At 31.8% G+C, this 18,897-nt stretch overlaps 1 non-coding gene across 1 annotated transcript; it reads left to right on the plus strand.

Moving 5' to 3' along the window:
- The first annotated feature begins 5,703 nt into the window (after window positions 1–5,703).
- Window positions 5,704–5,770, plus strand: Smp_tRNA_00332_Pseudo_TTG.1.1. Its single transcript has one exon. It is a non-coding gene (tRNA).
- The last annotated feature ends 13,127 nt before the right edge of the window (window positions 5,771–18,897 follow it).

Raw genomic sequence — 18,897 nt, forward strand, 5'->3', positions numbered from 1 at the left:
AAAAAAAAATAACTAAAAAAAAAAAAAAAAAAAAATCGGAAATAAAAAAAAAAAAAAAGGAAAAAAAAAAAAAACTATATAAAGAAAAAAAAACAAAAAAAAAAAAAAAAAAAAAAAAAAAAAAAAAAAAAAAAAAAAAAAAAAAAAAAAAAAAAAAAACAAAAAAAAAAAAAAAAAAAAAAAAAAAAAAAAAAAACAAAAAATAAAAAAAAAAAAAAAAAAAAAAAAAAAAAAAAAAAGGTCTTGGGTTCGAATCTCGCGAGGTGGGATCGTGGATGCGCACTGCTGAGGAGTCCCACAATAAGACGAAACGGTCGTCCAGTGCTTTCAAGTTTTCCAATGGTGGTCTAGCTTCAATAGACTCATGATTTCAACTATACAATATATATTCTGTTAAATATAACAGGATATAATAAAAAAAAGAATAAGATAAATAAAACGTCTAATATTAACAATTGTAAAATTATCAGTACAGGGTTGTTGAGATTGTTGAGTTTTGTTCGAGATCATGAATCGATCAATGTTAGACTACTATTGAAAATATGGAAGCACTGGATGGCTGTTTCGTCCTGGTATGGAACTCTTGAGCAGTACGCATTCGTGATCCCGCAAAAAGCGGCCGTCCAATGTTTCTGTTGTGAACGAGAACACAAGTAGGGATAACCAATGTAAGCTAGTACAGAATTATAGAGTATCTTGGCAAAATATAAAGATCATACAGTGAATTCTTCATTTGCAAATGTCCATCATTTGTCTTTCACATTCTGTATGACTCTAAGTTTACAGTTTCTTTCTATTCTCCCTTCTATTCTCTTCAACTCGATCTTTCTAGCTTTCTGTTGTCGGGGTTTTCACTCCCAATTGGTGTTACATATTACTTTTGTCTGTCGACACTTGTAGCATACATTACACTTCCAGGTTTTCATTGATGGTCTAACATTGATCGATTCATGATCTCAATCAAAGTTGTAAAATCGTAATTGTTAAAACAACCTTAAGCTTGAATTCACAACAGATTTTTTCATTTATTCTTTGTGTAACATGCATTGACTAGTACGAACATAGGTCAACCGTCTCCAAATGAATATTATTTTCAACTGCGGAATATTAAAATAAACTGAATTCTAATGCACGATCCTTTCATTTAGTGATTAAAATGAAAAATGATCAATAGAACTTGATCAATACTAAGAAGTGAATGAAAACTATGATTAATTGTCACTTTATAGTAGACTAAATTAAGTTATTAATACATTAAACATGTAGACCACTACCGTAGATGATCTGCATCAAATAATTGAGAGCCAGCTAACATCGAAGTCACGCCTCACGGTTAGTACCTAATGTGGATTACCTTTACGTCGTATCCAAGTACTATGTCTGCTTTGATAACCATACAGAACAAACAACGTTATTACAGAAATCTATTAGTACTAGTAGGTACAAGGAAGAGAGTACGACCACTGCTGCATGGGCCAGTGCATGGGGTGCAATCGACTGATATGCGTTGGTTGTCCCTGACCTTGGTGGAGATCAGTAAACTGTTCGATATTCAGTGACTTAAGTGCCGGATGATTTGTTTAGGGTTCTGTGATATTTCACTGGCCCTACAAACAATAATGATCTTAGGAACTGTTAATTTTGAAAATTCTCCCACATATTAACAAACTAAATATGAGTACTAGCTAACTACGTTACCATGTACTTAAAAAATTGTGTAAAATTAAACTTCATTTAATATATGAGTTTGTGTAGATACAATTTGCTAATGGTTTTCTAATTTGACTATAATAATCGACATATGGTTAAACAATATAAATCAAAACAAATTGACTTGGTAACTAATTTCCTAGACCAAACTACAAGTATTCGGCTAATAATATTCATTAACAATCATTTGTAAATATTAAGATTTTGCGTGACATGAATCGTTGCGCAAATGTTGCATCATGATAATTATATTTTAGATGAATATGCTGGCAACCCTGTATGATGACATCTAAAACAAATCATAATGTTCCTAATTTCATAACAGTTGTCATGTTAATTTTGGGAAATAAATGAAATTACATAATCATCATCATCATCATAAATAAGGGCTTAAGAATGGTAGGGTACATAAAGATAAAAGATTTAGTTAGATATTCAGTTAAAACTAATCAGTAGGACACGAGCTAGCACGAGTATGCACATAACAACTCAATATTTATTCAGCACTGACATGTTAATTTCAAGCTGATTGTAAATGAACTATTTTTGTTAGTGATGATATAAAAATATGTATTGGAAAAGAAGAAAACATGAAAGAATAATCTTGTAATTCATAGCTAGTTTGTTAATGTTGTCGGCATTCAACAGCTTAGAATATGAATCTCATGAAAAATTATGACATACAAATATCACCCACTGAGACATAAAACAAAAGAGTGGTTTGATGAAAAGATGTCTACAGGACAACATATAATCTCCAAAGCTATGAAACACTATACAAGTAAGTAATCTGAAATGTCTAGGACTTTTTATGTCACTTTATGCTGATTGAATATAATGTGAAAAACTTCTAAGATCGAGTTCGAATAATCAATATTATAATTTCTAAATGCTCATTGCTGTAAAACTCAAATGTACTGTACAAATCATACTCTACAGTATTACCACTCCAGTTTTATAAAAAGACACTATTAGAAATTGTAAGAAATTTCTTAGAAATAAACTATTCATTTAATCATTTCTATGCTTCCTCGAACGTGGTCGTAGGTGGGAACCTTACAACGATAATAAAACTAGGGTGAATACAGCTGTCCGCATCAATGTGGTTTGGAATAGTTTTCCAGTTGATATCAATCCATGACGAAGTCTTCATTGTCAAAAGAACTCCACTAAATATATAAACGCCTTAAATGATACAAAATCATTCATCTAACGTACTTCAATATTTTGCAATACTTATGCACGTATAACTATTTATAAAAAGTCATTATTGACGGGAAAGCGAACATCTATCTTTTACAATTTATCTTGTATGTCATAAAGTACACAGGGAATGGCGAATCGATAGTGTTATTTTTTCTTTATACTAATAAGTTATTATTTCCATTGGTGTATGAATCAATCGTTGGTCACCGGCTACCATGGAACTGCATCTCCTGACGATGCTCCACTGCCTTGTGGATCAGACCTTTAGGTCGAAGGCTTCTGGTGTGGTCCCCTAAGAAAACCACCTGCTTCGGTTTGGGCACCCGGGCAGTATCACAGCCCTCACACAAATTTCATTTGATTTGTGTAGCGCATATATATCTGGTTCCCCTTCGTACCAATATTTATGTGTTCAAATAAATGATGAAGTTATTTTTATAATTTACAATTTATCATATCGTTTGTTGGATTCACACGAATTTTTTCATCTTATTTCCTCGCCAATCTATTTTGTCCATAAGATCTTATACAAATCACATAAATCTTATGTATTTTTATTACAAGATAGCAATCTTCATGGTATACGGATATATATATCCTAAAATATCTTACAGAACATGATCCAAATCCGTTACCTGGAAATAAATATCTAAATCAAGTAAAAAAAGAAGCGAGACATTCAATGGATTATTTTTGTCTATAAATGTTATGAAAACATTGGTTAACCGAAAATATTTAGTGAGACTCAAGAGTAAACGGTGGAATTACTCGAATTGTTGGGCTTGGCCCTTGTTTTTGTTTTCTTTTCCCTGGTTAAATAAACAAAAGATATCAAATGAAATAATCTGTGACAAAATAACCAAAGAATAAAAACGGTTTAATAAATGGTTGTTTCAATTTGCTTTTAGTTGATGAAGTGAACTTATTTAAATTCATAAATAATTATACTTTTACCATTATAAGGTTTTGTGAAAGCTGTAAAAGCCTCATAGTTTAAATGACAAGCCAATCTTACCTAGAATATTATTGAAAACTAGAAGGGACTCGAAAGCATTTCAGTCTCAATATGGGACTGGTTAGCAGTTCATACGCGCGACTCCACTAAACGGGATTAAGCCCGCTACCTAGGAGTTGAATATTCAAGTATCTGACGTCTGGGTTATAAGCTCGATACCCGACGGTAGGGGCGTATTCGACCACCATTGATGAGTTCCATACTAGGATGAAATTCCTGTCTGTAGAAATACAGAAATCACACGACAACTGTTTTGCTTCATAGTTTAGAAACGTAAACTGTTGAATATCAACTTATTACGCTGAGAGTAAAAAACTTTATTATAAATCCTGAAAGTATTCGATTCATTTTCATCTGGGATTAGTTGGTTCTGGTTGACGAGCAGTTTTCTAGTGCTTCCAGGTTTTCAGTAGTAATCGAGCTTAGATCAACTCGTAATTTCAACTGTGAAAATATTTCATTCCATTTTATTTTTCAATCATAATGATAACATTGTATGATAACATTGTGTAATCCTTTACTACTGAAGATAAAAGTATTTCAAGTAGAAAATTAACTCACATTTTCTAACTGAAGTAATCAAAAGTGTATCTTATTATTTACAAATCGTTATCCGACATCCATTCATCGAAAAATATACTCATATATAGGTCACGCTAGTAGTCGTTTAACATTTCTCAAGATCTCCATTCAATCTAATGTGTTAACACAATGAATACAGCATATGAAGTAACAGTTATAGATCACTTTTGTTTTCTTACGTTTTAACTGTTGTTATTGTTATCTATCGACAGAAGGTGATAACTACAAATAACAATGGGAATATGATGAACAAATCATTATACAATATAAATGTTATCAAAACAAAATGATTAAATAATTGTGTTAATGACACATGTTCACACATTCCAACAATTAATGAAGTAACCATATCTTTCGATTTAATATTTAACATGCACTACTAAACTTAGTACATTTCAGACATGAGAAAATGTAACTTTTAGTCTTATATCAAAGGTTTTAATAAATGTAATCTAACTTAACACAAGTAATAAAATACTTGGTAAAACGATTTACACAGAGAACTTCACTCACACTGATAATCCATGTTTCATGTAGGTATATGTATATATTAATGCTAAATAGTAGTACTATTATTAGTCAATAATAACCCTAATAATTTGTCTTATTCGATGTAATGGGAAGTTTTTAATGTTTGTTGTAGCTTCCGTTGTCCTTTTCGTTTTAGGCTTAACCTACTTTACTGAATTCTTTTCAAATAAACTATCACATTTAAAAGTAGATTTTTAGTTCACCCTTTAATTCGTACTGTGATATGGTGATTATATATGAATCGATTAGTCTTAGACAAGCCATTTCTTATTCATTCAATCTACTGACATTTTCACAATGAATACTTTTCACTTGTATTATCTGTCGTGCCTTTAATTATTAGTGTTATTAAGTATAATGTGATTAGTCATTAATACTCAATCCTTAAGGATGTTTGAATACCCATGTAGAACAGGAACCTAGCTTGCAACATGAAAAACAGAACTTTATAGGATCATTGATATCTTAGACATGTAAGTCTTGTTAGAAAATCATTTCGAAATGGTTGAAATTAAGTTTTCTTTCATTACATTTTATTCTACTGTACATTTTAGGCTTCTATTAATCAATTTATTATAATTCATTTGGTATTGTTTGTTTGAATTTTCCCATTGATGTTTAGGACTGCAACTGCTCAGTCTCTTATTGGCTATCAGAAATCAGTAGCTGAGTGGATAACGCGATGGTATTTGAAGCGAAAGGTACTGGGTTCGAGTCCCAGAGTGAGCATCAGCTCTGAGATGCAGGCACATCTAGCTGAAGAGTTCCAAATAGGACGAAACGCGCGTTCTGGATTCCACTACTAGCCACTATTCATCTTTACTTATAATTTATTATGTTTTAAATTTAATATTCTATCTGTTTTGAACTCGTCTTCTGAAAATACTGATTATTTATCATTCATCAATAATAAGGTATATTATTTGCACTATTGATAATCGTTACAGGATTAGGTCTAAATTCAGTAAAGACTTCATTATTACTGTACTGATTTAAAATGATTGTGATATTTAGCATTATTCTTCTAGATATCAAGGGTATTTCCTACATATTTGCAACTGTACCCAACTCATACTTGAAAAAAACATTATTATAACTATATTATTATTATCATTATTGTGCATGAATATATAATATCGGTCGTGTAATCCTTTTTACTGAGTTATTATACTGATTTAAATAGTTTCTACTTTTTGAAACAGAAAGCATCAATACGTGTGACAGTTCCCTTACGTCGATAGATTGCACAATTTGTTATCAAGTTATTCGAGAGAATTCTCACACGCACTTTCTCCATGACTTTATTTTCAATAGAGTGGAGACAGTTATCCCCTTCAGAGAATGGAAAGAGCGTCGCGCGAGATGATGGATTGATCGAAGTTAAACATTAACACCTTTGAATGCCAGTCGGTTCAGTGGTCTAGAGGTTGAGTGTTCGCGCGAGAGACCGAAGGTCCCTGGTTCGTGCAGGATCATAGATGTGCACTGCTTAGGAGTCTCATACTAGGAAGAAATGGCCGTCCAGTGTTTCCAGATTTTTAATAATGGTCTATCTTAGAATGACTCGTGAATTCAACTATTAAAAGTACTGTGGTGCATGCTACTTATGTTGACAGACATCATAAATCACATAATTTGTTTAAAATACATGAAACTTCGAATAGATTTCTATCTCTTATTTATAAGGTTCGTTCGATTCATTTACTAGCTCTAATCTCTTATTATATATTTCTGGTGATAGGTTTCATGATTATATACGGGAAATTTTCTAATGTTTTTAAAAGATGTTATTCTCGTTGGTAGATGTTACTTTCGATGGTAGAAACAACAAAATTATCATAAATATATTAAATACATTTCATTTACGTAGTAAATCTACAATGTCTAATATGATAGAAATACATGTAATGCACAATAATGGTTGAATAATCTAGGATGACTTGTATAACATCAAGTTAAGGTGGTATTTGGAGGCATTTGACAGGAAATCCTGGACCACGGTTTTTGTACTCGATAGCATGGTGTACCTATAATCCTGAGGGAACCGATGCTTCCTGGTGAATCCGATCTCGTGTCACCCGGTTTCACAGTCAGAGACGTGACCACTAAGTTATCCAGGCAGTAACTGACCTATTGTAGGACTGAGATATCTCTGACACTGGTCACTACCTAGTCAACAATCAATTAAATATAACACACACTATACATATTGTTTGATTTAAAGAAGGGATTTTAAACAGCTTATGAATTATGCATACACTGTTCAATAAAAAAGATATATGGAAATTGTAGCTACATCTAAATAATGATTGTATGCGTTTATGTAATATCTGATAAACTAGATCATTTGTAAATACATTGTTGCTCATAGTAAATTTCTTTTCAAAAAGAGCGTATTATACTCATATGTTCTGCTCTAACAGTATACAATCATTCCCACAAATCCACATATATGATAATTCATGCATAAAACCCTTCAGACAATGACATACTCTATAACAATAGATACGGCTACTTGAAATAATCTGTAATGAATTTATGATAGTTGAAAGGATTAATATGATCATGGAATTTTACGGAAACTAATAAATATCACCTAAATCAAAATGGTATAACGGAGATTGATTGAATATATCACTGAAATTCCACCAATTTTACTATTTTGATCCGTTGTTTTTTTTATTACGTTAACATACAGTGCTTTCATGAACAATAAGAATGGTCATAAATACAATTTTACTGACTTATTCAACCAAGCTATCAATAAAGATTACACTTGAAAGATTAATACAATAAAATAAAATGTGTAACAAAGTATGTGCAGATGTGCATGGGCGACTATTCATTGATTTTTATAATTCATTTTATAAATTTCAATAGAGCAATGAGAAGACGGAGTTGATGTTCCCAATACTCTATGGAAATTTATAAAAGAGATTAATTCTTTTACATTTTATATATGTTTTCTTCTTAAATCGATTAACTTATTGCAATACCAGGGGGGAATTTTTAATAGTAACTGATTATATCAGTATTGTAGTTGGAATTTCCAAATTTAGATGATGGGAAATATTTAAAGATCAAGTTCAAGGATTTTGAGGTGTTGGGTTAAAACTACAGAATTAGATAACATGAGAATCTATTCCAGATTGAGAAAACAGGAACAGTCTTTCTCTCCTTAGAGAAGTTTAAAAATAGAGTGTAAGTGAATAGTCGTTTAATCATTAAATGTTTTGTTCTCCGGTTAATCAAAGTTGTTGGCTAATATTTTTTTCATAGTTGAAAGCGTGAGTCAATTGCTGCTAGACCACCAGGGAAAACCTGGAAGCACTAGACGGCCGTTTCGTCCTATTGTGGGACTCCTCAGCAGTGCGCATCCACGATCTCGCCTCGTGAGACTCGAACCCAGGACCAACCAGTCTCGTGCCAGAGCACTTAACCGATAGATCACTGAGCCGACATTCGGTGGTGTTTATGTCTAACTCCAACCAATCCACGAAATTGAGCAACCGTTCACCAGTTGTCTTCAGTGAGTTCCTATCTCACAACAGACGTGGTTTGAACTCCACTGGTCACTGCTTCTCACTGGAACTCCTGGATTTACTTTTCGAAGTCAGTCACTAGTGAGCATATGATTATTATTATTATTATTATCTGAAGGGGTTAAGTGCTCTCGCGCCAGACTAGTAGGTCCTGTGTTCGAATCTCGCGAGGCGAGGTTGTGGATGCGCACTGCTGAGGAGTCCCACAATAGGACGAAACGGCCGTCTAATGCTTCCAGGTTTTCCCTGGTGGTCTAGCAGCAATTGACTCACGCTTTCAACTATGAAATTACTAAATCTCCACAATACCCCTTCTGATAATATTTTTTTCTCTGAATGATTAAATGATGCAATCATCAATTGAAAATATTTCTATAAGTGGACAAATGACATGAATACATCTATTTAAATTCACTAGTTACATCATAACCTAATAAGAAAGTGTAATACAAAGTGGTAATTTAATTCAATTTATTCAAAATTCAAATACCCACATGAACTTTCACACAACATGACAGGCACATTTATCTTTTCAATCTGTGTGGGACCGCACATACACATTACAGTAAGCAAACAAATCATTTAAATTTGTCAGAATAGGATCCTAAATAATTTAACAATAGAATTAGTGTATTGTTGAAAATAATAAACTCCTTCTATAATATTGACGATTACCTACCTACCATTTAGTTCAGAGTACATTAGCATAATCAACTAACTAAACAATTACGTCATTATCAAGTGAATGATCATTAAAATAAGTGTTTATTAATGTGTTCACATAAATAGAAGCATAAATTATTATTATTATTATTATTACTGACACGTGAAATTGTCTATCATGAATAATAATTACACACACTTAAAAATATTCATTGGTTTCGTTCAATGGTGTAATCACTTAACTACATGTATGTTTGTATTGAATGGAAATTTTATTTCACAGCCATAAATAAATGCAGTAAATTTGATCACTGTTTCATTGTGGCAGGATGAAACAGCTGTCCAGTATTTCTTGGCTTGCCATGGTAGTGTTTAGCTATGATCAGTTCATGAATTAAACTATGACAGAACATAACTTGTTTAGAATCTGTCAGTTGATATGATTAGTTGAAAATTAATAATAATAATGATAATAATAATTAGTAGTAGTAGTAATAGTAATAATAGTAGTAGTAGTAGTAGTAGATGTAGTGGTAGGTGTAGTAGTAATAGTGTGGTGTATGCTACTAATGTCTGTCTACACAAGTAGTATGTAACACCAATCAGAAGTGGAGTGCCTGGTACCAAATGATTGAGAAGAATGAACTGAAGAGAACAGAATAAAAACAGAGAGTAATGAAACCTGTAAGGACAATTGATGAAAGATGTGCAGCTGAAGTATTTAATGTATGATTTTCGTACTTCACGAAGACACTGTGATTTTGCATCAAACAGTAAGTTTCTCTTCCCCACTGGAGTCTTCATTCAATACAGTAGTAGTAGTATTAGCAGTAGCGATAGGTTTTAAAATGGTAGATATTCCCAACCCCAGTTGTGTAATGTCGCAACCAATTTTGTGTGCAACATAATTTCAAATCGCAATTATTTCAAAACGTAAATCTAAAATGTTTTTAACAGTTAATACCTACCACTCATATTTAATTAATGAAAGTGTTCTATCAGTTCTGTTGGTGCAACTAATTTTCATTCATGATGTATAGGATTTACGAATACTAACTTATTTTAATTGAGATCATGAATCGATCAATGTTAGATCACGAAGGAGAACCTGGAAGCCCTGTACGATCGCACCCATGATCCTGCATGCAGGACTAGAACCCAATACCTTTAATCTCACATGCGAACGCTTAATCTCTAAACAACTAAGCAGACATCCGTCGGTGTTTATGTCGAACTTCAACCAATCCACGATATTATGTGACCGTTTATCATTGTCCTCAGTGAGTAACTGCCTCACGCCAGACATGGTTGAATTCCACTGGTCACAGCTCCCCTGTAGAACTCCAGGGAATTTATCTCGAAGCTAGTCACTAGTGAGCACATGATTATTATCAGTATAGGGTTATGGAGGTTGTTAAATTTTGATTGAGATCATGAATGGATCAATGTTAGACCAGTACTGTTTCTTTCTTTCAAGGGCAGACAAATAGGAAAATATGTTAACAACTGAATTGTTTGGACTTGAGTTGTTTAGAATTTGGAGTTGAGATAATTTGTAAGAGTTTTATAGTAGCATGTGAGCACATACGGTTCGCAATGAAAATTACTCACTTCAAACAAACTGAAAACAGGACTGTTAATTACAATATTTCTATAGAGGAAAATATAACGTCTAAAACATTTGAAAATGTCACGCCATATATATATTCTTTTAAAATACATTCATGTATTCTATTTTGATAATCATAATTTCCATGATCATGCTAGCAACAACTCATCACTATTGTTTCACTATAAATGAAAGTCGAATTGATTTTGTTTTGTTTTTTTGTTTATTTTAAAGGTTAGATTTAATAATTCTTAAAACATGGTATATTTTATAAGTTTCACCTGAACATTACGCGTACATAAGCCAATGAAGTCATTATTTTGAATAAATGCTTAAACGGTCTTTTATTCTGTCTTTTTTCAGTGGAAATATTTCCTTTTATTTCAGAATGAAGATGGCAAACCTAATTTAAAAAATTCCTCAATAATCAGTCTCCTAATAGTTTGCTTATTTACAACTGTCGTCGGGATTTGTGATTATCAATTTAAGGATTAAGGAAGAATAAGTGCACAGACATGATTAAACTTCCTGATTGTGTTTCCTGTGATTAATATGTTTTTTTTAAAGTGATATATAGATGCTCAATCATGAATATGATGTGAATAAAGTAGTTACAAATGGCTGTATGCCAAAAAATATTTAAAGGTCACTTCAGTAGGTCCTCTTTGGGATTTGACACCCACTCAGTAAACAGATAATGATTATTGATTTTCACCGGTAAACTTCTCAAAAGTGCAAATGAGTAAGTACATTGGGAAATATTAACAATTCAGTATCCTTTTTTTGTACAAACATATTGTTCATGAGTCACTTAGTAATATTAACCTTTGAAGACTGTAAAAGACTGATAATTACATTACAGTTACACGGTTCAAATGGGATAGATCAATTATGTTGCTTCATTGACGTTGATATGATGATAATGGTACTTTTTTTTTCAGGTATTAACATGAAGGATACTAGATATTAGTTTAATAACAGGATATCTAGATATCGGAGTTTTGACGAGATGGTATAGGTATCGATGATGTACTCACCTGCTATTATGTTTCATTCTATCTCTCTGTTTTGTCTACAAACGTTAACCATAATAACTGTTGAAAGGTTTGTATTATTTCTGTTCGATTCTATCATAATTCACGCTTATCACAAAAATGTACTCATACACATACGCACATACCTTAATCGATATATATGTAATTAGTGTATTTACTTACTTACTTACGCCTGTTACTCCCAATGGAGCATAAGCCACCGACCAGCATTCTCTAACTCACTCTATCCCGGGCCTTCCTTCCTAGTTCTATCTAGTTGTTGTTCATTCTTCTCATATCCGTTTCCATTTCTCGGTGTAATGTGTTCTTCGGTCTTCCTCTTCTCTTTTGACCTTCAGGATTCCAAGTGAGGGTTTGCCTTGTGACGCAGTTGGCTGCTTTCCTCATTGTGTGTCCTATCCACTTTCAGCGGAGGGTTTACCTAGGGGAGTTTGAAAACCCTGATTCCAAACCAATGGTACACATAGGCTCAAGGATTCTGAGGTAACAAATGGCATATGAACCTATTGTTGGTCACTGGCTACCATGAGACTGCATCTCCTAAAGTTCAAATAAATAAATAAAATAATCAAAATTGTTGATGTCTGTAGTAAAAATGTTGGAACTTTAAGAGTTTGGCATATACATTCATTCAATTATTTTTGAAGACAGAAACATTGTTTCAAAGGTCAACAAAATGTATATGCACTACACAAAAGTAGTTATCATCAAATTTGTGTATGGACTCGGATATTGTTCAAGTGCCCAAACCTAAGGAGATGGTTTTCTTAAGCGGTCACTCCCACAACTTATATCAGAAATGAATTATGTTAGGAATTTTTATTCTTTTCTATTAATATGCTTCATAACATGTAGGAGCTAGCATTGTGATTGTAGTTCTCAGTGAAAATTTCTGCTATCTCACTTAATTAGAAGTATTTTAGACGAAGTGCTAAAGACTCAACTTCATTTGTTTAAAGGATTATCTATGTGAAATAGGATGATTTTTTTAAGCACAATAGGTTTGCTTTTATCTAAACTTACTCATAAATTAGGAAATATATTAGTTCACATCTAGCCTGATGATATGTTTGTACTGGAAGAACACTTATAACAAAGTGTGTGAGTATATCTCGAAAATAGAAAAACAAGAGAGAACGTAGTCTGACGACACAGTAAGAACTTCAGATGAACTTCCATTTAGTAATGAAAGCAATCGATAACAATTACCAATTACATAAATGTATGAAATTAAGACTATTCGACAATTCAAATTAGAAGTGATAGGGTGAAATTTCGAATACTATTTCTGAAACGCTTGTATGAAAACAACTTATATTACACAATGAATTTGTGAAGCCATAGTTATCCATACAGATAACAGCAGTCATACTGGAATTAGTTTCTTTTATATATTCATTATAAGTCAAATTCACTATTCTACATGGAATTATTCAGAATTTTTGCATTTTTTTTAACGCTCACAGTATAGGTTCCCTAATTTCTTTACACGAATTCACTAAATGTATAATGTAACATCATGATTTATTTCATTAACGTATTGAAGGTGTAAACATGTGTCTTAAATACCATTATTTTTTTATGACATTGAAGTTGGATACTGATCTGTTTATCATTTTCTTATTTGGCACGTACTATCGATAGAAATTAGAAATAACAATGGAAACATAAGAAATCAAATTAATTTTTAATTGTTAATTCATATAGTGTTCACACTAAATAGATTAATCATTGTACAGAAATGTGTGACAATATCACACTTTATATTTAATTCTTTTGTTTTCAGAGTACACGTTTTATTAGATATAGATTAGGGAATCGATTATACATTATTCTGACGATTAGTGTTTTTGAACGCATAAAAGAACTCTATACATACAACAAAGGACTATCTTAGGTTGTAGTTACAATGGAGTAATAACTATCAATGTAGGAGATTTCTAAATTAAATGAGATTATAAATCTGTAAAAGTTCGATGTGATCTTTGACCCACAATTCTTGATGTGAAACACTTCCGTTGTCGAACAGAAGAGATATCATGATAAGAATTTTATGGTTTTTATTGAAGGACGAAAAGTGTGGAATACTTTCTGTGTCATAAATATCGAATAATAACCTGGATGCAGAAAGAATTGAACAAAAGAAGTTTGAAGTTTGATAGTCCAACAATTTACTGACTTAGTTGTTGGGCCAAACTGTTAATTATGTTTGAGTTCTACTTAAGCACATTTTTATCAAGTTTTGTTGTACAATATCTGGCAACAAAATTTGATGTTAATCACTTATTGCCTCAGAGTATTGTTTGATTTTTATCGTTGATCATTTTATATTTTCATTTTGCCTAAATCGGACTTGCATATGTACTTAAAACTCATTTTACTTTATACTACGATCTACATGATTGTCTAACAGTTCTTACTCACTTAGATCAAGAAAAAAAGGCTGTGGCTTTTTTGACAAATTTGTCAATAATAAAAAAGAATATTTGAGCCATATTGCTTCAAGCGGAAGTTTTCAGTTTCAATTAGAAAGAAACACTTAGTTCTAAAATGTTGTAATTTTTCTAGTTTGTTAAGATTTTCCTTTACTTATCAGACATAAACCTCACAAGAATAACTCCGTAAATATCATTACCGAGGTTTAACTTGACAATTCCCAAATAAATTGACCATTAGGTAGAATGTCAATCCTAGTAAGTAGAAAATAAAACTTTTAACGTTTTGTGACTTTGTGTATGATGTGCATTATGACGAATTTAACGTATATTTTCAATACTGATTTACAAGCTTTACATATCCAAACTAATTAAATGTCTATGTAAACTTGGAAATGGATTTTCTGCAAATCTTTATCATGATTAATATTCGAACTATTTAATACAATCTCCACAATCATATACAACCAAATATCATGTGGTCACTAAACAGTAGTCTCAAGAGAAAGCCTTCGGATTCCTAGGGGACAACTATGATCAGTGGAGTTAAAGAGTGTTAGGTATGAGGCAGTTACCCACTATCGACAGTGGAAGATGGTCGTCTGATATCGTGGAGTGATGGAAGTTAAACTTGTACGTCAGTGGCTTAGAGATAAAGCTTTTGCATGAGAGACCAAAGGTAGTGTGTTCGATTCCTATTTCCAGTGTCGTGGATGTGCACTATTGAGTAGTTCTATACTGGAACGAAACAAACGTTTATTATTTCCAGGTTTTCAATGGTTTATCTAACTTTGATCAGTTTATGATTTCAATGGAATTTAACAATCTCCACCACCACATACTCGATATTTAAAATATATCAACTCTATGTTTTATGATAAAAAAGATAGTTAAATCTTTAGTTATACGTTAACACATAACTTATTAGTTCCCATATATCACTAATTAATGTTTGAGTATTGGTAACGAGATTTATATATTCATAAACTGAATATTTAGATAATTGTATTGTAACTTTTTATATTGAAACTTTTCATCACCTAATTTACACTTGACATTCAAGTGATGTACAGTTTAGTCAATGGTTGTCTGAAAATGCGAAGTTATAAGCGAACAATTTTTTCTGAGAAATTATATCCAAGTGACAACATAGCGTATAACATAAATTATTCGAATGTTAAGAGTAATTCCATTTGTAAAGTGAATTACATGGTCAATTAAACACGTATTTAAATAGTACAAATTCATTAAGTTTATGATATAATCAACTTGTATTTCAATTATGCGTAGTCATCAATGCAATATGAACTTGTAAACTGTATAAATTAATTTCGCAATGTGTTAATACCTAATTAAATGTACAATATGTATTCAGTTGCCACAGTGAATTGTTATAATATTTGTTCACACCTATTGTAATTGTAATAAGTTTGACAGTAGAAACCAATGTGAATGTGATTAGATTGACGAAGTAACGTAGAAAATAATCTCGGCCTTTCAGTTTGTTGAGTTGATTAGTTTTCAGTGAGAATAATTATCACGATAACGTTTTGAAATTTCATTCACCTGTGTTTATGGTGATTTACCTTAACGTTAAATAAATGTGTATTATTCTACCTGTTAAAAATATACGAGTGATAACGATACTGTTAAACTGTCACAGGCTATCAATAGGATATCCTAGACTAGAGTTTTGTGTTAATTACACTGGTCAGCATGACATATCTTGTAGTGTCGGTTACTACATAACTTATTCTGGCTTCCGGACAAGCCAATTTGTTCATTCTTCTTGAGTCACTATTTGACTTTGTTAATTATTCCCTTGTTAACTTGACTGCTTTTTATGTGAGTGTATGTATGTGCATTACTTATCCTATTCATCACATGTCTGTAGCTTATTTTTGTTCTGACTATAAATTTATTATTTATTATTAGTCTCAAAATCATCTTGACATTCGATTGAATAGAAGAACTTCATTGTGAGCTTGGTATAGAACAAATGAGTTTCCGATCAATTCATTCAAAATTATACATTTATTGTCATTTAAACAGAAACCAAACAATACATTTTTTTTTAAAATGATTTGATTTAAAAGTTTAACTTGTTCACTGATTGTTTCTTTTTATGGTGAATAGTGGTAATGTCAGCTATGTTGGAAGGGTGATTATATTATTATGGGAAAAAACTCACTCTGAAAAGACAAAATTACCATACCAGTGATGTTACTTTAGAGTACAACAATGATTTAGTAATAAATGAAGATCACATTCTTGAATTATGTAAATCAGGGCAGGATGCAGTATCCTGCAGTTTGATATCCCGCTAGGACACATATGACTTCATGACATAATGGAGAGTCGCCTATTGACGATATGTTATTCCCACGGTCAAGCCACAATGGATTTCGTGCCAACCTGTTTTTGAAATTACGAAGTACGGTTTATGGTCATCGCTCTGGCGTTTTACCTGGTATATCCTAACGAAGATTAAATTATGGTAACTTATGGGAACTATTCATGAACTTTTACTATATATATACATATTATTATTGTATAACTCTTAATTAACTATATTATATATACATATATATTTATATTCCTTTTGCTATAAACTTCCATCTGACCTATTGACTACTATTATACGACTTACTATTCTTAAGTTATTCCAAATTTATTACTTGCAGTTTTCCACAATCACAGCCACTTTTTGACTTAATCTTGTACAATTGTCTTTTTTTATATTATGGTATGATGTGGTTAGGTTCTCTTGTATATAAGCCAAGTATATCTGAAATATATGATTCATATAGTGGAAGCTGATATTGGTGTTCTGGACTCAACAGACTGGGCTAAACGAGAAGTACTAATAAGGACGTTAGGTTGCTCGTACCGGTCAACACGTCATTGTTATGGCACAGTGCTAAAATTGTATAAGTCGTGTTCTGATTGTCGATCTTATCACGTGATAGAATTAATAGGGCAAAAGTCATAAAAATACCAGATCTAATGGGTCTTACAGATTTAAGAAGCAAAAGAAAGATCTAAGCTCTCATAAACCACGTTCCGGTCACAAATGGTTACCAGATGTTAACAACGATAAGAACCAGTCTTCAATCCTCAGCAAGTATACATTACATACATGTATAAAATACATGGATCTAATTCCTATGCATTCCATGGTGCATATACGGATAGATGCTTAACATTGCAATTATGTGTTAAACGAATACATGAAATATACGGGTTAAATACCCATGCACTCCGTAGTATACATATAGGTATAGATTCCCCTTCCACTACCACTACCTTAGAACAAACTCTCAATACCATAGTGTCATTACATTATCTAGTGAGTTTTTAGGTAATTCAAGTTCACGACAGTGTAGTGGATCAGCCCAATCTCCATTGCTGCTCAAATTGCTTCATGAAGTGCAGCCTTATTATTCCTAGGTTACATGAGCCGCATTGAGTTGAATTTTCAGCTTGGTTTCTCTTAGTATGTCTACTGACACTTCACTGGACACTTTACATGAATGATAGCCTAAAATGAGAAGAATTAAGTAATCTCTACGACTACAAATGAGACACATACTCAAATAACAATTACTAATAATTATAGGTTTCATTTCTATTGGTCTGGTGTTTTTTTTAGTGTCGCATGTTCTTGTGTGTCTTTAGAACCATATGGGGCCAAGTTGGGATTTTTTTATTGATATGTGGCTTGTGAAACGTAATGTCTTTCAATCTAAAATGACAATTAAAATTAAGTTGACGTGTGTATACTTGTTCTAGTTTGTGTCATATTGATGAATATTTACAAAACGATTAGCCAACAGTTTCATCTTCATTTACTTCACCATAGTTACACCCTACTCCATTATAATGATTATGTAATATAATTCATTTCCCATAATCAACAATAACAACTGTTATAAAATTAGGAACATTATGATTTGAATTGGACATCACCGTATAAGCTTACCAGCATACTCTTCTAAGGTAAAATTAACCTTATGTAACATTTGCGCAACTATTCATGTCACGCATGATCTTGATAGTTACAGATTATTGTCAATGCGTATTATTACCTGATTACTTATAGTTTGGCTGATAATATTAGTTGCCAAGTAAATTAGTTTGTTCAGATTGTTTGACCATATGTCATTTACCTCAACCAAATGATTAAAACATTAAATTCTAATTTAGACATTATAATCATAGAAACAAAAGAACGAAATTTTGTTTCTTGTTTTCCTTAACTAAAAATAAACACAGAACCTGTTTAATCTGGAGTAGACCAAATTTATACACTAATATACTTGGTAATTAAACATTTCAGTTTCAATTATTCTAGTAATTTTCATTTGGACATTTTGATCTAATCACGTGTAAATTTTGAATTTGGTCATAAATAAATTGTATTCCATGTGAAATCCCTATGTATTTCTCTATCTTAACAGTACACTAAATTATACTTGATATTTTGGAATTATATAGGATCTAATCACGGAAATTTGTTTGTGTATAACACTATTTCAATAAAAGCATA

Source organism: Schistosoma mansoni (assembly GCF_000237925.1).
Source record: "Schistosoma mansoni, WGS project CABG00000000 data, chromosome 1 unplaced supercontig 0010, strain Puerto Rico, whole genome shotgun sequence".
NCBI classification, from domain to species: domain Eukaryota; kingdom Metazoa; phylum Platyhelminthes; class Trematoda; order Strigeidida; family Schistosomatidae; genus Schistosoma; species Schistosoma mansoni.